Source organism: Elephantulus edwardii, unplaced genomic scaffold (assembly GCF_000299155.1).
Source record: "Elephantulus edwardii isolate Elephantulus edwardi_28Jun2011 unplaced genomic scaffold, EleEdw1.0 scaffold00007, whole genome shotgun sequence".
Taxonomy (NCBI): domain Eukaryota; kingdom Metazoa; phylum Chordata; class Mammalia; order Macroscelidea; family Macroscelididae; genus Elephantulus; species Elephantulus edwardii.
The window spans coordinates 26980406-27003906 of NW_006399757.1; the positions used below are offsets into that span (position 1 = coordinate 26980406).

Below are 23501 nucleotides of genomic sequence, written 5' to 3' on the forward strand. Positions count from 1 at the left end.
TAATCGGGATGGGTGTGTCAGAGGCGGTGCGGTTGGCGCAGGATAGAGCAGGGTTTAGGGCTGTTGTACATAGGGTCGCTATGAGTCGCAAAGGACTCGACGGCACATAACAACAACAACCACAACAACAACAACAACAGACAAGTGTTACAAACTTCACTTCAACACCCATTTCATTATAAAGTCCAGACAACTATCCACATTTAGCTATAGAAGGCTTGAGAAATGCTGTCATTTGCTCATTGGCAGTATACTAGCTCTACCATTATTGATTAAGAAGAAGAGAAAGTAGTGTGAGTAGAAAGCTAGTATTCTCTAACATTGAACGATTAATTTTTGGCAAGCCATTATAAATTGTAATCTATTGCGATCTGTTGTTGACTTGGTTTCTACTAAAATGTATACTGTTGAATATATAAACTAATGATATAAGAGAGCAGAAAAAAACATGTATAAATATATACTTATATAATTTTGTTATATGTTCATGGCAACTCATGGCAGACCCTCCAGGGGGTTTTCAGAGGCCTTAAATCATGGGGAAGGAGATTGCCATCTTTCTCTTTTATGGCATCTGGTGGGCTTGAACCACATGCTTTTGGGTTGACAGTACAGCTCCTTACCAATAGGCCACTGTTGTTTGCCATCATGTTGGAACCACCCAATAACTGACCTTCCAGTATGTTTTCAAAAGCAGTTAATTACATGACATGAGGTTGCCTATTTTTCCACTGAGCAGCTGATGAGTTTGAACCATATGCCGTTGGGATTCCAGCACAATTTCTTACCACTGGTCCACTGGTGTAACAGTTGGATTAAATTTTTTATTAGCCTTTCCATTTTGATAAGAAATACATTTTTTTATTCAATTAATGCTCCTATGCACTTTAAAAGAAAGAGAACAAAATTTACTTCTAGTGATTTCAGCTTATCAAGCACTACTACCATATAATAAGTCAAAACTTCTGGGCTTCCAGTTAAAGTCTGGTGATTTGATGCAATTAATTACTTTCTCCAGCCATTTTTTTTTCTGCTAAGAAATCTAGCTTGATCACAAACTGGCAGATGTAGATGAGTAAATGTTACCTATCAACTCTAAACTAGCTTTATGAAGGTTGTAAAAAATACTTGAGAGGTGATACTTATTGTTTAGTGAAACAGTTAAGTATATTTCAGTTCTGCCATTATTGAAAAGCAAAACTCATTATTCCTTCTTTTAGAATTTAAAACACTTATATGTTGAGCTACTGGTAATTGCTTGCTTGCTGGAATAGAATGCAATGTATATCATTATCTTCATCTAAAATTATAAAAGCACAAAGTATAGGCAACCAACAAAAAATAACCATCATAGTAAACACTTTAATATTTACCAAAGGAAAAAACCTGCTGGGTTACTAGCTAAAGTTTGATGACAATGTCGATTATCAGAACTATATAAAAGAAGCAATATAACAAGAAACCAAACTACTACCCCATTCACATGCTTAATTATTCCGTTAGATGCAAAAAAAAAAGCCCCTTAAATTATACTAATGAGTCTTTGAAAAAAAATTAATTACTTTTTTAAATGTATTCAAGGATTTTCAAATACTATCTTATATTTGATAAAATAAATTAGGCTGTCCAAATTATGAAACAATTTACATTATTTCCTGCTTATAATGTATAAAGTTGGAACATTTTACATATGTCAAATATAGACTTGATTCTGCCTTTCCTCAAATCCTGTGAGCAATTGTTTCCTTCTGGGTTGGCTTTAAGTAATTTTTTATGTGTGGGAGGAATCTCATAATGGGAAAGCAATTTGCTGTACAAAGATATATGTTTACTTTTATAATGGCCAAATTAACAACAATTTTCTAGCTAAGTCTCCGTTCCATTCTGTTTGGTTCCTCTGGCAGTTAAAATACTTCACGTGAATTCATTTTGTAATTTCATAACCTTTTCAAACTGATATTTCATCATGTCACTTATGATTATTTGTCTGTGGCATGAATTGGTTGCAACTCCTAGCACAATAGGGAGCGTTGGTGGCCTAGCAATAAGGAGCTGTGCTGCAAACCTGGAGGCATAGGTTCAAATTCACCAGCCGCTCTACGTGGGAAAGATGGGCAGTATGCTTCCTTGTTATTAAATTACCTTTGAAAACCCTCTGGAGGGCCAATTGTGCGTTATCCCCTATTCAACAGTACTCAGCAAGAACAACAAATTAGTGCAACAAGGAGATCTGATGGCTTAGTGATAAGAAACTTTGCTGTTAATGCAATGTTAAATGGTTCACCAGCTGCTGGAAGAAAGATGGACAAACTCCCTTCATATGATTTACTGCCTCTGAAAATCCCCTGGAGGGTGAGTTCTGGGTCATTTCTGACTTGACAGTACAGAACTGTAACCACAACATATTACAACAAAACAGAATATAGCCTTATCTAATATCATTAAGATATCTGTTTTTCCTAATTGTCATTAAGTGGACATTTCCAGTAGTCATTAAACATTCATTTTTCTTAAAACTTTTTACATCAAATATAGCAGCAGATTTCAAAGTGCATTGACAAAGAAACTCACTTATACTCCCTGTAGCTGGAGTTCTGTCATACACACTTAATTACATGTTTATATTTGATGAAAAGTTTTCAGTAAGATATCAGCTTGAAGATTCTGAAAACTACATTAATCAGCAAATATGTTTTATCTCTTTTTAACGCAGACAGAAATATAAAAACCTTGATAGCAGTAAAAATACATAATAAGACTAGATTGATTCCAGTAGGTCAAGTAATTTAGCATTCTGACATTTGACCTGTATCTCAGGATGATCCACTAAGACTTACTCACACTGGAATTTACTTGTCATCACTTTGAAGGTAAATATCTTGGAAAGGTCAATATGTCCGGAATAGACCATAGAGTATAAATGTGAATATAGATTTTGAATGGAAAAGTGTAGTATATTAAACAAATTATCACATTTTATCAAAAGACAATTATTTATATGTCTCCCAGAAAAATAAACTAGCTAAACAGACATAGCTTAATAAATACAAGTATTTATATTTATTTAATAGACATAAGGTGATTTATATTAAATAAATATAGATTTTTATGTTTATTTAGTGGATATAAGTACTAATTATTAAATATTTTATGATTTAACATCATACGTTTACATTTGACAATTTATGTAGTGGATTGTATGACTTCCATAAAAGCAGCAATTTAAACTTTGTGTACATGAATGAGCAATTATTCTTAAGGTATTTTTGATACAATTTTTAAAAAATTGTTATTTTTCTGCCTCTCATAAAAATAATTTTACTTTCAATTTCCAGTGTTATTCAACTTTGATATTTTAAATCCTAAATGAAAATATTATACATATGACATAATATACATATTATGTATATACATAATATACATATTTACATAAAATGTAAATATCATTTAATGATAAATTAAACTTTTCAGTTTTGTCAGTGTGTCTTATTAATTAAAGATTAATTCATTTTGTAATAACTGGAAATGTTAAAATTTCATACAATTTATATTTGAAATAAGGTTCTAAAAATGAGAAAGAATAAGAAATACAATTGATATCATATAAGATAGTAAAGGATTGAGGTACACCTCCTGATGTGCCCCAAATAGAGGAAAAGTATCATTGGGAGTCCACAGATACTACTTACTGTACACTATGAAAATGAAAGGGAGCTCCAGTGCCTTCATGGTGACAACCCAAAGGCAAGCAGTTGACTCCAGCAGCCGCTCCATGGGAGAAGGATGGCAGTGCCCTCCCACATGATTTGTTGTCTCTGAAAACCTGTTGGGAAGTCAACTGTGCGTTAGTTCCAGCTCAATGGCAATGAGCTGTTTGTTCTTGAGTATGAAAAACGATTTTATCATAATAGCTAAGGAAATGGTGAGTGAGCAGCTTTTCTTGACATAACATTATGCAAGGGGATGGAATTCCTTTGTATTTTGGCTTATTGCCATCATTTTTACATATACCACATAACTTTGGACTTGGGGATTTTAAGAAAAGGCTTTTAATAGATAAGTACAACATCTTCTGGAGAATTATAAGTTTTCATTTCAAAAATTTAAAGGAATAAAAGTGCTCTCTGAGAATCATGTTACAGTACAAGAACCTGCATGCAGAAAATAGCCATTGTTTATCACATTGTTTCTATAGGATTTAAAAGTCACAGCCTAATGTGAAGCTGAGTTTATTTGGAGATAATCTTTCTTGTCTCTTCATGCAACATTAAAATCTCACTTCCAAGATAACATTTTTTTTCTTTAACAACTGAGAAAGTACAGCTTTCTCACACTCTGTGCTCACATGAAATTTAGTTTCTACCTATCTTCAAGGTTGCACATGGCTTAATAATTACACATGTAGCTGAATGAATTAAGCCTTCCAATAACAAGACTCAAGGCTAAAAAAAGTCTTAAATATTCTGCTTAGAATTTAAGACCCACTTTTTCATATGAAGACTTAATTTTTATATAAGGTGTTCTTTTCCATTGCCTTATATCTCTGGCAAATATAGACTCAAGGAAAACATTTAATATATTATTATATATTATAAAAACTGATTAAAGCTTTCTGAGGGTACTAACCTACTAGTTCACACTTGCTGTTGTTGGGTACTGCTGAGTAGGAACCGACCCATAGCTGACCTCAGGCGGGTTTTCAGAGGCAGTTAATCACACAGGAGAAGATTGCCCATCCTTCTCCCACAGAGCAGCTGGTGGCCTTGATCCACACGCCTTAGGGATTGCAGTGCAGTTTCTTGCCACTAGGCCACCAGAGCTTTATACTATCATGACAACCTCACTTGCAACCTAAGGGAACACTGCCCTTTCCTGTGTGGATAGTTTCTGTTTGAGCCCATTGTTGCTGTCACTTTGTCACTCCATCTCCCTGAGAGACTCCCTGACATGCTCCTCTACCAAGCATGTTATTCTTCTCCAGAGACTGGTCCTGGAGTTATCAATACTTCATAAATGAGAAGACTCCAAAACGAGCTCTGTAAAGATGCTCAGAGGACATTCTCTAAAACTGTCATTACCATTATTATTTAATACACTTACGCAAGTTTTATCCATGTAAATATTTCTAAAATTAAAGTCCTTCCTCTCAAGGAATATGTTTAAAAGGAAAGATGCCATCTCCATTGCCTAGTTCTGTGACTGTCTCCAGTAATGAGGACAATTCTTTTGCTTCTTTAACCAGGATCTGAGTATAGTACCAATGTCAGAGAAGGGTCAGAAATGAATTCTCTAAAAGCAAGTAGAGGGAGGTCGGGTGGCTTAGTGTTAAGAAGCTGCACTGAAATCTTGAAAGTATATAGTTTGAATGCACCAGCTCTTCGATGGGAGAAGGGTTGACAGTCTCCTCCGAGGCAATTAACTGCCTCTGAAAACCACTGGAGGGTCAGCCAACGGTAGGTTCCAACTTGATGGTACTCAATAAAACTCGAAAGCAAGTAGAATATGAAGAATTAAAATTGGAACTTAAGGGAAAAAATGGCACAATTCCATTTCTTTACCACTGCTGGAGAACAAAAAACTTAAACAATGACATGTATCACTTTAATTGCAAAGTGAAAAATGCATTTCCACTCCATTTTAACATTGCTGTTATTGCTGTGTACCGTAGAGTTGTAACTGATCCATAGCTGACCCACCAGTGAGTTTTTAGATGCAGTTAATTGAACAGGAGGAGATTGCCCGTTCTTCTCCTACAGAGCAGCTGGTGGCCTCAAACCATGTGTCTTTGGAAATACAGCACAGCTTCTTGCCACTAGGTCATCAGAGCTCACATTTTTATATTGTTATTGTTGTTATGTGCCCTTCGGTTGTTTACAACTCATAATGACCCTATCTATGTACAAGAGCCCTAAACCCTGCTCTATCCTGTGCCAACTTCGCTGTCTCTGACACACTTACTCCCACCACCCCAATCGCTGACTCGATCCATCTCACCGAGTGTCTTCCTCTCTTGCTGTAGCCCTCCACCCTCCCAAACATAATGTCCCTCTCCAAGGACTGGTCGTTCCTTACATCATGCCCAAAGTATGTCAGATGAAGCTTCAGAATCCTTGCCTCCAATGAACAGCCTGGTTTCACCATCTCCATGACAAACCTGTTTGTTCTCCTAGCAGTCCATGATATATTCAACACTCTTCCAGCACCACAGCTCAAGGCATCAACTCGCTTTCTATCATCCCTAGTCACTGTCCAGCTCTCTGATGCATAGCACACAATTGCAAAGACTGTGACCCAGATCAGGTGCACCTTAGTCTCAAGCCTGTTGTCATTGCTCTTTAGTCCTCTGGAGAGGTCCCTGACAGCTTGATTTCATGACTGCTGGTACTAAGAGTCTTGATTGTGGAACCAAACACACTAAAACTGTTAATAATCCCAATCTCTTCACCATCCAAAATGATGTTGCCAGCTGGCCGAGGGGTGAGAATCTTTGTTTTCTTGATGTTGAGCTTCAATCCATATTGAAGGCTGCAGTCCCTGACCTTCTACAGCAAGTGTTTGAGGTCCTCCTCAGCTTCAGCAAGCAAGGTTGTGTCATCTGCACAATGTAGGTTGTTGATGAATCTTCCTCCAATCCTGATGCCATATTCCTCCTCATCCAGCCCAGCCTCCCTGATGATCTGTTCTGCATACAGTTTGAAAAGGTATGGAGACAGAATACATCCCTGGCTGACACCCTCCCTGATTTTGAACCATGCAGTGTCTCCTTGCCCTATTTTGACAACTGTCTCTTGGTCCAAATACAGGTTTAATTTAAGCACAATCAAATGTTCTCGGATTCCCATTCTTCTCAGAGTCAACCACAGTTTGTGGTGATCCACACAGTCAAAAGGCTTTGCATAATTAATGAAACACAGATAGAGATTCATCTTATTCTCTCTGCTTTCAGCAAAGATCCATCTAACATTACCTGTAATATTCTAGTACCATGGCCTCTTCTAAACCCAGCCTGAACATCTGGTAGTTCTCTATTGATGTGTTGCTCCAGTTTTTGGATAATTTTGAGCATAATCTTGTTTGCATGTTATAGTAATGATATTGTTCGAAAATTTCTGCACTCTGTCAGGTCACCTTTCTTTGGAATGGGAACAAATAGCAATCTTTTCCAGTCAGTTGGCAAGGTAGCTGTCCAGATTTCTTGGCACAACTTAGTGAGCACATCCAGGGGAGCATCTGTTTGTTGAAATATGTCCGTTAGTATGCCGTCAACTCATGGAGCCTTGTTTTTTTGCCAGTTCTTTCAGAGTAGCTTGAATTCCTTCCTTCATCACCACAGGCTCTTGCTTATATGTTGTTTTATGAAATTCTTTTGTGTCAGCCAATTCCTTCTAGTACAGTGATTCTTGTATACTCCTTTCATCTTTTTTAAATGCTTCTTGGATCATTTAACATTCTGCCTAAAGCATTCTTAAGTATTGCCACTCATGGCTTGAATTTATTTTTTAATTCCTTCAGCTTAAGAAATGCTGAATGAGTCAGCCCTTTTGATTTTTTTACTCCAGCTCTTTGCACATTTCATTGTAATGCCTTGTTTTGTCATCCCCAACTCCCCTTTGACATTTTCTGTTCAGCTCTTTGATTTCTTATTTTCTTCTGCTAGCTTTGGCTTCTTAGTGCTCTGATACAATATTCAGAGTCTCATCTGAAATCCGTCTTGGTCTTTTCTTTCTCTTCTTCCTTTGTAATGATCTTTTGCATTCTTTGGACGATATTTTTGATATAGTCTCACAGCTCATTGGTCTTAGGTCATTGGTGTTCAAGGTTTCAAACCTGTTCCTGAGATGGCTTTGAAATTTGAGTCGGATAGATTTAATATCAAATTTTGGTTCCTGTGGATTTGATTTTATTTTCTTCAACTTCACCTTAAACTTGCATATGAGTATTTGGTGGTCTGATCCACAATTAGCACCTGGCCTGATTTTCACAGTTGATATTGAGCTTCTCCAGTGATTCTTTCAACAGATATAATCAATTTTATTTCTACGCATACCATCAGGTGAAATATATGTGTATAATCTGTGTTTGTGTTTCTTATACAGGATATTTGCAATGAATAAATCATTGAATGTGTAGAAGTCTATCATTCTATCTCCAGCTTCATTTCTGTACCACGTCCATGTTTTCCAGCAACTGATTCTTCTTCCCTGTTCCAACCTTTTGCGTTCCAACCACCCATTTTATCAATGCATCTTGATTGCATATTCGATTGATTTCTGGCTGCAGAAGTTGGTAGAAATCTTTTTCCTCTTCTTTGGCTCTAGTTGTTTGTGCATACATATGAATGATAGTGGTATTCACTAGACTTCCTTATATGTGTATGGATATTATCCTGTCACTCATCACATTGTATTTCATGATGGATCTAGGTATGACTTTTTTATTAAGAAATCAACCCCATTTTTTTCTTATCTTTCCATCCCTGGAATAGTAAGAACATGCAATCATCTGATTCAAAATGTTCCATGTAAGCCATCAACTTCACCAATACCTAAGCATATCAATATTTATGTGTTCCATTTCTTTTTTAACAATGTCCAGTTTTCCTGCATTAATGTTACTAATAAAAATACATTGGTTATAGGCATATATACATATATGTTTTATAAAGATGAATATATACGTATTATATACTCATTTAATCATCCTTATAAATGACACATATATATATAATTTTCTTTCTTTTAATCATCTTTATAAACCAAGTAAGTTCTTCAACTATTGTATATAGATTTAAACAGAGTAAGTACTTCAACTATTGTATATAGAGTTATATGTACCCTCAGTATCAGAGTTAAAATCCTGAGGTCTGTTCAGGATAGGGCAAGATAAGATTTGGATCTACTGTTTAAAGAATTACTATGAATTTGAATCAACCTTATGGCATCTAACAACAGCAGAGCTAAGTATAACAGTGCGATGGAGAAGTCAGAGACCTTTCAAAGTGAAATAGCAGAAGTTGGTATCTGGATAAATAGCAATTAGACTTGCAAGTGAATGTGATTTAATGAAGAGGACTTGAAAGAATTTTTGATAAGTACAAAGGTTCTAATGACCTAGTAGTGAAGAGATGTCCTGGCAGCTCAGAGAAGTCTACCAGATGCCCCACAGGAGAGAGATAGACAGTCACCTACAGTGTGATCTGTAAGCTCTGAAAACTTGTTGGAGGGTAAGCTATTGTTCTCTAAAAGTTTTCAGAGAGAATTCTAGTGTAAAAATACTTGCATCTTAGCCTGATTTCAATAAGTCAGTAAGCTGGGAATACGTATGCCTGATCTAATTATTCTATCAACACATGTTAACTCCTTTAGTACTGCCTACTCACAGTTAGTTTGCAGGTATTTGAGTAAGAAATAACAAAAGTTGCAATGATGCTCACTCAACAAATATTCAGTTTTTTTCATGCTTGGGAGGGTGGAGGGACAGCACAGGAGGGGAAGACCCTCTATGAGGTGGATTGATTCGGTGACTGGGGTAATCGGGATGGGTGTGTCAGAGGCAGTGCAATTGGCACAGGATAGAGTGGGGTTTAGACCTGTTGTACATAGGGTCGCTAGAAGTAGCAAACAACTCAATGGCACAGAACAACACCACCACCACATTTTGGTTGAATTCTTTAAACAGCTGTGCCATTTATAAGACTGAGCTTAGGATAAAACCTACTTCCTCTTATTTAGCTTTGTATCTCTATTGCATAGTAGATGCCAGGTGTGTACAGAGTATGTAGTCAATAAACATCTATGAACTGAATTATTAGACCTTTATGGATTAAATAATTGGATTTTAACTAATTTAATTGCTATTTAATGCTCTGGAGTTTTAGTGTCAGCCTCTCCTTAAATGAAGCCCTATTTATGGAAGTTGTTTTTCAAAGTAAAAATAACACAAAGGAAGATACCTCCCCGACATTTCAGATAAAACCTTGACACATTCTTGAAAAGATGAGAAGAAGAATTAGTCTGAATAAGATATAATAACTGAGCTAGATAATACTTATAAAATTTACAAGTTTATTTTTTATTGTTACTGATGTTTAGAGAACACATTCATGTACTATTTTTATGCCAAAAAACCCTTTTATTATACACCAATTTCACAGTAGCATTATTCACCATCTCAAGAACATGGAAACAGCCCAGATGTCCAACCACAATCAAGTGGATTGAGAAATTATAGAATATTAACACAGTGAAATACTATGCAGCATGCAGGAGCAGTGATTTTATAAATCACTACCTAACTTGGGAGGGACTGGAGAGCATTATGCAAAGTGAGCTAACGCAGTCTTATAAGGACAAACACTGTATAAGACCATTATGTAGAATGTATATAAGGATCCAGGAAGGGTAGAGGAGGAACAGAGGGATGAGGTTTAGGGGGGGAGGAAGGGTTTAATCATAGGTTTGCATAATTTAATGGAGGGAAAGGAGGGGTGGATAAAGAAAATGTTAAGTTCCAGTGTGAAAATCAGTGTATACAAACTTTGTAAGTAAACCAGTTGTTGTTATGTGTTGTCGAGTTGCTTGTAAGTCATAGCAACCCTATGTATAACAGCCCTAAACTCAGCTTTGTCCTGTGCCAATCCACTGTCTCTGATACACTCATCATGATTACTCAAGTAACTTAACAAATCCACCTCATAGAGGGCCTTCCTCTCTTGCGCTGTCCCTCCACCCTCCCAAGTATGATGTATCTCTCCAAGGACCTGTCCCTCCTTACAACATGTCCAAAGTATGTTAGATAAAGCCTCAGAATCCTTGCCTCCAAGGAGCCTCCCAGTTTAACCCTCTTCAGGATAAATCTGTGTTTTCTTACCAGTTCATGGTACATTCAATAATCTTCTCCAGCACCACAGTTCAAAGGCATGAATTCTCCTTCTAACCTTCCTAGTCATTGTCCAACTCTCTGATGCATAACAAGTGATTGCAAAGATCATGGCCTGTATCAGATGCACCTTAGTCTCCAGAGAGACATAATTGCTCTTCGGTACTTTGGAGAGGTCCCTAACAGTAGACTTTCCTATCACAATACGTCTTTTAATTTCCTGGCTGCTGTTGCCAAGAGTGTTTAATGTGGAGCCAAGCAGACTAAAGTTGTTTACAATCTCAATCTCTTCACCATTCATCCTGATGCTGCCAGTTGGTCCAGTGGTGAGAATCTTTGTCTTCTTGACATTGAGCCTCAATCCATATTGAAGGCTGCAGTCTTTGACTCTCTGCAGCAAGCACTTCAGGTCCTCCTCAGTTTCAGCAAGCAGGGTTGTATCATCTGCATATTGCAGATTGTTGATAGATCTCACACCAATCCTGATCCCACATTTCTACGCGTAGAGCCCAGCCTCTCAGATAATCTGTTCTGCATACAAGTTGAAAAGGTATGGAGACAGGACACATCTGTGGCATACCCACTTCCCAATTTTGAAACATGCAGTATTTCATTGCTCTGTTCTGACAACTGCCTCCAGGTCCAAGTATAGGTTTCACATTAGCATGATAAAGTGTTCTGGGATTCCCATTCTTCTCTAGAGTCCCAGGAAAATATAAAAAAATTTATTTATGAAAAAAAAATTACAAAAAAATAAAAAAGCTTTTAGGAAGGGGGGAAAGACATTAAGTTCAAAAGAGACAACATTGTGGATGTCATGAGGAAATGAGAAAGAAATTGTTGTGCAGCCTCAATTGCATATTGATCTTTTGAATAAAGTTTAGAAAAGCTAAGAAAAAAGCAATTAAACATTTTATTAGAAGAAAACACAAAACACAAACAGCAAACCCTTGTGTTTTTACGCATTTGTAATAACATGGGACATACGGTAAGTGGGAAGGCTGAAAAAAGTCCAAGAGGCTAAAGATTACATAAAGATACAAAAGTAGTATTCATACAGAAAATATGGCTGGAATAACATGCTTATAAATAAGTATACAAAGTGAGCTCAGGTGGCCTAGTGGCAAGATGCTGTTCTTTCAATCATGAAGGCATGCGGGTAGAATCTACCAGATTCTCTGCTGGAAAATGAGGGTCAATCTCCTCCTGTGCTGGTCAGATCCGATTCGACAATACACACAAGGGAATAAAAGAAGAGGAAAAATTATACAGAGGAGAAAGCTTTAACAAAGCATGTTAAAGATGAAAAGCTTGTGAGCTTGCCCCATAAATGAGGTATGAGAGAGTAGAGGCGAGGAGTCTTGCCAACTTCCGTCCCAGTACTCACTGGTCTCTCATTCATTTCTCAGAGGGGACTTCTGTTGGATATGCTGTATAGTGTCTTTCTCTTCATATTTTACAGCTTCTGGTAAGAGGTTCCAGCTCTTTGATCCACTGGAACACGGGTTTTTCTTCAGACTTTTGCTGTACAAACCTAGGTGGGAATTTTTTCCAAGGTCTAAAAGTAACACATCCAACACACTTCCTCTGGAAAATGGAACTTGGTTCTTCTTTCCTCTTCACCGTAGGTTTGACTTTATCTTGTTCTTCATGATCCCTGAAATGCTATCAATATACAATTTAGAGGGACAATATTGACAGTATGGCATAGTTTCATCAAAAGCTGACTGAAAACCATGCACTGTAGTAAGCACTCTGCAATGTATAACTGATCCCAAGTTTGGCACCTGACAACTCACTCTAGCAATAACAATCAGCTAGTGGGATGACTTGAGTAAGTGCCTGCTGTTGCCCCTTACAAATAAGAAAAAGAATTGGTACTGGAGCGTGTAGAAGGCTGTATTCCACTCCAGTCATCCGATGCAAGTATTCTAGTGTGGGTCTCTGTATTTTTACTACTCTTTATTGCACATCCTGTCATAAAAAGGGTTGCTTCTTTCTGAGAAGTAGTCCAGGACACTCCCACTGTTCAAAATGGGGATCCAGGCACTATCAACCCAAAAGATTCCCAGCTTTGTATGCAGCCATCCCTAAAATACTAACAATAATGTTTTTCTTTTGGTGTGACCATCTCTTTGATATCCACAGCCACCATAATTCCAAAAGGCATATGCTATTATTTTATTTAAAATAAACCTCTGAAAATGGAACTTATAAAAAAATTATACAAATAATAGCCATGAGATATGACATGCATACTAATGTCTAAAAGTAACACATCCAACACACTTTCGCTGGAAAATGGAACTTGGTCCTTCTTTCCTCTTGACCTTAGGTTTGACTTTATCTTGTTCTTCGTAATCTTTAAAATGCTACCAATATACCCTTTAAAGAGATAATATTGACAGTATGGCTAGGTTTAAAAGGAGTGTTTTATATATCTTATGTTCTTTTGCACACACACAACAACCTTCTAAAAACAAGTAAACAATCATTTGAAGATAAATAAGATCAAGGAAACTAAGCAACTTTTTCATATGCTTGCGCCTAACATATTCAGTATCAGAATTAGAAGCTTAGCAGATTAATACAGTGATCTTAGCTTAGCTCTGATTGGTTGAGAACTCAAAGGACAATCCTTTGTTATAGGCTTTAGATCTGAAACGAAGAATTAACCAAGTGGAGAAGATAAAGGAGCAATGCAGCAAGGAAAGAGAAATCCCATGGCAATGAGTTCGAGTCTGTTTGAATGTTGAGTCATTAATGTTATTCTTGGGCCTAACTCAATGTACCTACTAAATCCAAATCTTTTTTCCAAAATGCTAGGGAATCTCAAAATATAACATTTCTTCAGCTAATTCTTAATAATTTATAGTGTGAGAGCTTCCCTTCCTACAAAGGGAAGTTCTAGGGACTTACTTAGTGTATTATGTGTTGTACTGCTCAAAGAAAAGGCATCTGTTCAAGTCTTTAATGATGTAAAGTTTCGGAAGCCCAATAGAGACTTGCTAGAAATCAAACTCTACGATGCCAGTGAGTTGAGAATTACAAAGAAAATTGTATTAATAAAAGAGATTTCAATATATACTCATGTAGACACTAGATTTTAATATCACCTCTCAAATATTTTTATGTATTGAGAATTTATTTAACACTTAGGCTTTTAGTTTCTATATCTTAAGGGGAGGATATAGCATTGATTAGAAAACTCATAATGATAGTAAACATACACAGAAAAAGCAGTGCATAAGCATTTGGTCCTTTATTAATTTTCTTATATCAAATCCATTCTAATAACATTGAAAGATCTGTTGTATCCCTCTTGATTCAAGTCTTTTAAAAATTGTTTTTCTTTGTTAAATATGTTAAATTAGATCACCCTGATGCAAGTACTTCAAGGATAAAAATTATAGAAGTTCTCTGGAATTTTCTCACCCATCCCATCTTCATTAAATTTCTTCCTCATAGATACAAAAACAATGTCTTAATTGGTACTGACTTGCAAATATATTGCCTTCAAACTTATCAAAATAAATGAGATTTGTTTCTCCATTGAAAAAAAGTAATAGATTAAGTCCCAGTGAAATCTTATTGCATCTAGTTACAAATACTTTCATAATCCAAACTGCATGGCACTTGAAATAATTAGCAATTTTATTCCATATGTATAAAATTTACTTTTATTGTTAATTGTTGAACCTAGTAATAAAAGTAGATTTTAAATTGCACCGTGATTGTTTTACTTGTGTTTATACTGTCATATACTGAGTCTCATATTCCGATTGCAAGTCCTATTGTTTTAGTACAGTCATTACTAACAAAAAGGAAAATATTTTAAAAGTAATTTAACTACAAGAGATTCATTGTAGTGTCTATTTAAAAAAATAAAATACTGAAGATATCTATGATTTAGTTTATACTTCCATAAGGAATATTTGGGGGCCTTTGGTGCCAGTTTTTAGGGAATTATACTGCCAACCCAAAGTCCATAGCACTATGGTACTTGGAATACATTAGTCGCTCTGCGACAGAACTCTGTGGCCTAGTGATAAGAAGCTGTGCTCTAGTTCCAAAGGTATGAGGTTCAAATCCATCAGCTTGATGGAACACAACAACAAAATTTGCTCTGCAAGAGAAAATGGACAATCTCTTTCTGGGCAGTTTACCTCCTGGAAATCTTGCTAGAGGGTTGGGGCTATTCCAACTCACAATGAGTTGACTTTGTTTCTTAAGAAAAGTGCATCAATGAATGAATGGAAATCCAAAATCTCTGTAAATATTCACTAAAATTAACAAAATAAAATTTAAAAAAGAAATAGTTTTATGAACTTTTCATAAAAGCCTTGTAGCAGTTCATTTCTCTGTGATACTTACTTGATATTAAAAAGGTTTTAAATAATCAGTTTCCTTTTTAGTAAAATACAATTTTATCTCTTTTTAACATTTATAGGTCATAAGTGTAATGCAAATATTAAAATTAATGAGCTACCACAACTTAAAGTTGGCATTTTTTGTAACTGACTTTTTTTTTTAAATGGAGTATCACTTAAGCTTGTATTTCTCTATTATTGTTATTCTGAGCTGTTGAGTAGGAACTGACCTACAGAGAACGTAGCTGACCCTTCAATGGGTTTTCATAGGTTGTAAATAACACAAGAGAAAATTGCCCATTATTCTCCCATAAACCAGTAGGTGGATTTGAACTACCTGCATCTCCTTTAGCAGTGCAATTCCTTACTCACTGGGTCACCCAGAGCTTCTTATTGATATATTAGTTCAGGTGATTTTGATTACCTGTAGATTTCTTTAAGAATTCCAATAAAGTCCAAAACAGAGTCAAAGAAACCAGCACCACCAACAGGAGGAGGTCAGAACACATAGCATCAGCATCAAATACAACTCCGATAAAGCAATTTAAAGAGCCTATCAGAAAGGGAGAGTATACGCCAGGGATGTGTCCTGTCTCCATACCTTTTCAATCTTTGTGCAGAACAGATTATTCGGGAGGCTGAGCTCTAGGAGGAGACTTGTGGCATCAGGATTGGAGGAAGAATCATCAACAATCTGCATTATGCAGATAACACAACCTTGCTTGCAGAAACCAAGGAGGACCTGAAACGCTTGCTGTGGAAGGTCAGGGACTACAGCCATCAGTATGGATTGAGGCTCAATATCAAGAAAACAAAGATTCTCACCACTGGGCCAATTGGCATCATCATGATGGATAGTGAAGATATAGAGATTGTTCACAGTTTTAGTTTGCTTGGCTCCACAGTCAACATTCTTGGCACCATAACTAGGAGATTAAAAGATGTATTGTGATGGGAAATTTTGCTGTTAGAGACCTCTCTAAAGTACTGAAGTACAATGATGTCAGTCTGGAAACTAAGGTGTGCCTAATAAATGCCATGGTCTTTGCAAGCACTTGCTAAGGGTCAGAGAGCTAGACAATGACTAGGGATGATAGAAGGAGAATTAATACCTTTGAGCTGTGGTGCTGGGGAAGAGTATTGAATATACCATGTACCACTCTAAGAATATGGGCAGATTTGTCATGGAAAGGGTGAAGCCCGGCTGCTCCTTAGAGGCAAGGATTCTGAAGCTTCGTCTGGCATATTTTGGACATGTTGCAAGGAGGGAACAGTCCTTGGAGAGGGACGTCATGCTTGGGAGGGTGGAGGAGGGAACAGTCCTTGGAGAGGGACGTCATGCTTGGGAGGGTGGAGGGACAGTGAGGAGAGGAAGACCTGGGCTCATGGGGGTAGGTGTGTCAGAGATAGTGAGATTGGCACAGAATAGGGCAGAGTTTAGTGCTATTGTACATAGGGTCACTATATGAGTCACAGGCGACTCAATGGCACATAACAACAACAACAATAAGAACCAGAGTCGCAGGTGACTCAATGGCACATGACAAGAACAATACAACAATAACAACCAGAAGACCAATTGTTTAAAATATATCGACCCATCTATCTCTCCAGTGTTCAAAGTCCTGTTATTCTAAACATAGGACAATTCCCTTTAGCATTCCTTGTCGAATGAATCGGAAGCCAAGTGCTTCTCTACCATCTCGGGCCTCATCACTGAAGCTGCTTAGATCCAGTACTGACCCCTCTCCATTTCAAGCGAAAGGGTACTTTTTTGACAACAATAAATCTAACCTGACAGTTGTCACTTTGAATTTAAACCCTCAACAATGATGTTTTGAATTAGATGTTAAAAGGTTAAACTGGGAAGGTATACTTGTGAAATTTTGATGTCTGATATATTAAAAGATGGATTAACCGCATAAATACATTTCGGCAATTCTGGATTTAAAAGATCAATCAATGCCAGATATATGTATGTATGTCTATGTCTATTCCAGCAATTAATCCATTTTATAATAATTAGCTAAAAATCATCAACACACACACACAAAATCATCAACAGTACACACATATACATTTTGTATTAAATAGCTAATAATCACAAACTGACACCCAATAGGTCAAACATAGGCAAATGATTTTTTTTTAAAGAAAAGATAAATTGTTTTCTACAATTTAAAACTCATAGAATCAAACTGGACATGCACTGTGTCATAGGAGGTACCATTTAAAAAATGGATTACTATTTTTAATTACTTACACCCACACTTCTATTAATCTATGCCCAGCCCACTTGACTCACTTTTGCTATATTCTGTGGTTTTAGGAGCATCGCCTGGTTTTATGAGTCTTGATTAACAACAACTCCTTTATTTTGCAGTCACTTATAATGTGATTCCAATTAGATTATAATATTTGCCCAATCATGCAACTGATATTTCTGGGACACAAAATATAAGTAAAATGGATCTTGGTTGGCAATAAATAGAAAAGATTTGAAATTTTGTAATCTAATACTCATTATCATAGGAGTTCATTTAATTCTAGCCAGGAGAACATTGCATATTTATATCGACTTTTGATTCCCATAGTAAGAAATATGTCAGGACATGACAAAGGTTAATTAGCACATATTTTGCCTAGAAGTAAGTCTGGTTTAGACATTTACTAACAAATAGAATTGTAGATGCTCTTAGTGGTACACTTTAATAGAAGATTTTAAATTTCACCTTAAATTAAACTAGCAGCATTTTCTACATTATTTCCATTCTTATTTTGTAGTTAAGGAAACAAAAATGTGCACAAAATAGTTTTCCTAATGTTTAAAATATGTCCTGACATACTCCTCACATTAGAGTTGTATATTAGCTGCAAATATTGTTTGTATGCTTTATGAATATAAAAATGGATTAATTATAGAATTACAAAAGTTAACTCATTTCAAATTGTAACAAAATTTACAAGCATAACTGACATTTTTCTTGTATCAAAAAATTTGAGCAACTTTTATATCACCTGGCATACAGTGTATTCATAATTATAATATGCTAACATTGGTTCAATGTATATTTGTTACATCTTACTGCACAGCAAATTAATTACCACAAAATTAATGACTTAAAACAGCACATATTATTATCTAGGACTTTCTGAGGATCAGGTATCCAAGCATGACTTTCCTTTGCCCTATACTTCATAGTAACTCACAAGACTGTAATCCAGGATGGTAAATTCCAGCCTCATATATTTGTTTGTAAGATTAACTTTCTCGTGATATGTTGAATTAATGGTCACGATACCTTGATGGCTGTTGGTTAGAAGTGGTCTTCAGTCCATTGACATAGAGATAGTCCCATATGGTAAAACCCCGTCATCGTCTACTCTGACACAGATAGATTCTGATTAATTGCAAGCTAAAGGACAGCATAGAACATCCCCTCAGAGTTTCTCAGGATGTCAATGTCAGTCTTTTTGGAGAATTCCATTTCATCTTCCTCCTGGAGAGCATTGATAGGTTCAAACTGCCTATCTTCTGCTACTGCATCTGCATATGGTGGCTTCCTTTATTAAAAGTAGTGAGACAGACAGACAGACTATATGACTGTTAGCAAGAGAGTAGTTACAAATCTATGTAATATAGTTATTGGGAGTGGCATTGCATCACCTCTGCTGTACTCTCTTGGTTAGAAGTGAGTCTCGGGACTCACTGCTCTGTATTATGATGGTGGGAATAATTGGACGTATTCTTAGAGACTGCCTAACATACTATGTTTATGTATTTCTTCAAAGTAATGCTTTCCAGGCTTAATGATTTCAGAATAATGATAGTCACTGACTATGTAATGTATCAATAGCACATAGTCTTAATATCATTTTATTCAAAATATTTAACAGAAAAGAAGAGTCCATCAGAGCTAATATTAATGCCATGTTTTCATAATTCATCCTGCTATTGTGGACAGTGTTTGGTGGAGCTCCCAGTTGTAAAACAGGTTTGGAAGCAGGTCACATCTAAATGTTTAACCATCTATATGTGTCCATAATTTCTAACACAGACAGCTCCATCTGTGTCTCAGTTCCCCAATTCCTTTATGGCCCTTGGATTCAGATTCACTATAATGTCTTCCAGAGACTCTGACAAGTCAGGGGAATGATTTGCATGACGATAGGTAGCAGGCTAGTTTTAATAAACTGGGGAACAGTGGTACAGGGTCTTGTAGACTGTCATTTGTGACACACCTAGATGGTGACTGTGAATGATGCAGATTAATGGTGTAGACACGGTGAGCAGCTGGAAGCTATGTCCCAGGTGAGTGAGGTTTTCCCAAAGTGAGGGGGGTGGGGAGAGAGGAAAAATGTGGTGCTGAGGTCTCCTGAGCTTATATAAGCCCCCAGTAGGGTGGAGCTTGTATCCTACCCTAATCCTCTGTCTTTAATACAGTAATTGCTTCAACACAAAATAACAGTTAATCATTGGCTAGAGCAGACATCTGAATAATAAACCTTACACTCCCAGATGCCTCTTTTGTATGTTTCTTCATTATCATTTTCTATTCACAGTGACAAAATCATCCTTTTTCACAGAATATTGTAATAATAAAGTGAAATATAATGTTTTTAATTTTTTTTACTCTTTTTATTTTAAAGGATTCTCTGTAAGCAATTGTATATTTTCCTTATCTTTACCTAAGTACTTTTGTAAATTTAGTTGGGTTCCTTTTCATTGAGAATGATAAAAATTAGATTAAATAAAAGGGAACGAAAATCTAGGTACAGCAAGATTTATAAATTCTGCCCATATATTGAGGATAGAAAGGCTTCATCTCACTTATTTGAGAGGGGCATCAGTGATGAGACAAGGGCATTGTGCTTGGCAAAGTAGAGATATAGTTAAAAAAATAAGAGATTAATTTCAATGAGATTAATTAATGTGTTGTTTGCAACAATGAGTTCAAACATAGTAACAATTATAAGAATACTACAGGCATGGACAATGTTTCTTTCTGTTATACATGCTATAGACAATTTCATGACACCTACAAAAAAACAAATCCTAGTTTCATTTGTCTTGAATATTATTATTGTCAGAAAAGTATTTCTCATAGGCTGCTATCATTAAAATTCTAGATGAAAAAAGAAGAAACATTTTTCAATGTTGTTTTTGTTATTGTTGTTAGATGCCATCAAGCCTCCTGCACCTCACAGTGACCCTATGAACAGAAAACCTGAAATTTGCTCAACCTTGTGTGGTTCTCATGTCCTCTGATATGCCTAAGCCTGTTGTTAACAATCACCATTGTCAATCCATCTTCTTTAGCGGTCATCCTCTCATTACATACAGTGTGTGTGTTTGTGTGTGTGTGTATACACACACACACGCACATATATAAATGCAAACATATATACAAATACATACACACATATATATATATATACACACACACACATATATATGTATATATCTCGACACATAACAATAAATAAAGAATGAAAGGCACTCATTGGTCAGGGAGGTATAATGCTATAACATGATGCCTATTGTGGCTCATTTCAACCTTATTACTGTCATTTTTATTTATAATTCTAAACATATTAAATTAAATTGAAAAATTAAATCCTATAAAGAGGTACGATTATCTAAATTAATATTCTAATGTTCATATCAAAAGAAAGCAAAAGAGATAAGTGAAAAATTAATGAATAAATTAGTGAGTGAGGGAGCAATAGCTTTATACTTTTTAAAAGTTTCAGTATAAATTTCTACTTATAGCAAAAAGTATTTATTGAAAATGCACTGGATATATTGAACATCACCAGGTGCTGAAGCCTTTGTAAAACAGATGGTTTTATGTTTAGGTAACTTATTTTGAGGCTCTGTTTCACATATTTTGGGCATGCTGATAGGAGTAACCAGTCCTTGGGGAAGGAAAGCATGATTGGAAGGTAGAGAGTCAGCATAGAAGACGACCCTGGAAGAGATGGATTGACACAATGACTGTGGCAGTGGGGTTGGGTTTCTCAGAGATGGTGAAGTTGGCTCAGGATAGGGCAGAAGCCAGAGCCATTGTTCTTATATAAGGTCACTATAACTCATAGTGGACTTGAACACCTACAGCAACAAACACAGTCAAGGACATGGAGTCTAGTGGTAAGAATCATTAAAATTTTGATAAAATGTTTGTCAGTGGTTCATAGATAATTGATTTTTTTTCAGAGTACATTTTTAAAAATCATTGTGAATGACCTCATTAGAATAACAAAATAATACACACAAATTCAGATTAGCAGAATTCAGAGGATGAAGATAAAGCATAATACCAATTAGGCAAGTATTGAAGGAGATTGTTAGATGAAATAAATGATGACAAGATTTGTTTTGCTAATCTGAGAACAAAAGCTAAAGTTTTGAGAAACCAGGCAGGATAAATCGGCACTGCTAATCCAACGGCTGCACTTTCTGGTGGTTAAATTCATCAGAGACTCTGAGGAAAAAAGATGCACAAATTCCTCCCGTGTGATTTACAACCTTGGAAACTCAGTGGAGGACCAGCTATGAGTCAGTTCCCGTATCATGGAAAATAATTTGAGCTTGAGTTTTGAACAGAGGAAGAAAGAAAAAAACCAAAATCCAGAAATAGTGATCAGACATTTTTGTCTTATTTATCTAATGCTACTGTAACAGAAATATCATAAATGAATGTATGTTTTTTTTGGTTTTTTTATTTTTGTGTGAGTGTACCGTCAAATCAGATCTGACTGGTACAGGAGGAGATTGTCCCTCCTTTCCCGGCAGAGCATCTGGTGGATTCGGACCGTGTGCCTCTGGGATTTTAGTTGCAGATCCTTGCCACTAGGCCACCAGCGCTCCCCTATAAATAAATGTTTTTAAGACCTAACTATTTTCTCACAGCTTAAGAGGGTGCTTTTGGTGTGTACAATGCAGTCAGAACCAACTCATAAATGAAACTCCAGCAGGTTTTCCGAAAAAGTAAATCACTTGGGAGAACATTGCCTCTCTTTCTCCTGTGCAGCTAGTGGATTCAAACCACCTCCTATTGAGTTGGCTTCTCAGTGCTTTACCATTTAGTCACCACAACTTCCTGTATAAGAGGGATACGCACACACAAACACACGTGCATGTTGTTGTGTGCTCTCAAATTGGAACTGACTCATAGCTGATCCAGTGGGTTTCCAGGGACAGTAAATTGCATGGGAGGAGATAATCTGTCTTTCTACCACATATATGCATTGGGGTTTTTTTGTTTTTGTTTTTGTTTTTTTTCACACCATGGAGTTGGAACCAACTCATAGCTTACTCTCTAGGTGGGTTTGCAAAAATAGTTAATCTCATGAGAAGAGATTGTCCATCTTTCTCGCAGATAGCATCTGGTGGATTCTACCCTGCGCATTTGGGATTGCAGCACAGCTTCTTCTCTATATGGTACCAGAGCTCCCTACCAGGTTAGAAACCCAAATCCAGGGTGCCACATATAAGGGATTCTTTTCTGTCTCTCTCTGTGTTTCCTGATTTCAAGAGTTGCCCAGGAACCTAGACAAAATGCACACACAGTGCACATATTCTGCTCCCAGTCTTTTTTTTCCCCCCCCTTGTGAATACTGATCCTCTTTCTTTGATCTCTTGTGAGATGAAAGATTTTAAAGGACCCACTTCTGAGAGATTCCCTTTACATTATTTTGTACCTTTTTACAACAAATCTTAATCAGAGCTGTGATAGAAATAAGGCTGTTGTATCCTACTCTAGGCCCTATTCCAGCTATTTGATTTATCAGATCAAGGAAGATTATTACATCTACACGATATCAGTAATAACATGTACTGTTGGGGACACAATTCAATCTATAACATTATGTTTTTTAAATTTTATTTTATTAATTTTCATTAACCTTTACAGAGATTTTGGATTTTCATTCATTCATTGTTGCACTTTTTTCTTTACCTCCCTTCCTGCAGTTTGTTTCTCTCTTTGAAAAGCAAAATATAAACTTCTTTGTTGGTAAAAATCCCCCCTGACCCCAACCCTGACCCTCCTCCCTGACTCCAATGCACTCCACTATGCAACCTTAATTCTGGATTCCTGTGATAATCATAATATGCTATCAGTTGTTGTTGTTGTTGTTGTTATGTGCCATCGAGTCGCTTGCGACTCATGGTGACCCTATGAACAACAGCCCTAAACTCTGCTCTGTCTGGTGCCAATCACACTGTCTCTGACACTCCCATCCCAATTA

The 23501-nt window shown here is 36.4% G+C and overlaps 1 protein-coding gene and 1 pseudogene across 1 annotated transcript in view; one reads left to right on the forward strand and one right to left on the reverse strand.

Moving 5' to 3' along the window:
* PCDH15 (protocadherin-related 15) overlaps positions 1 to 23501 on the forward strand; it is a 454971-nt gene that overhangs the window by 284240 nt on the left and 147230 nt on the right. The window lies entirely within an intron of this gene.
* On the reverse strand, positions 12273 to 13033 carry LOC102870595 (annotated as a pseudogene).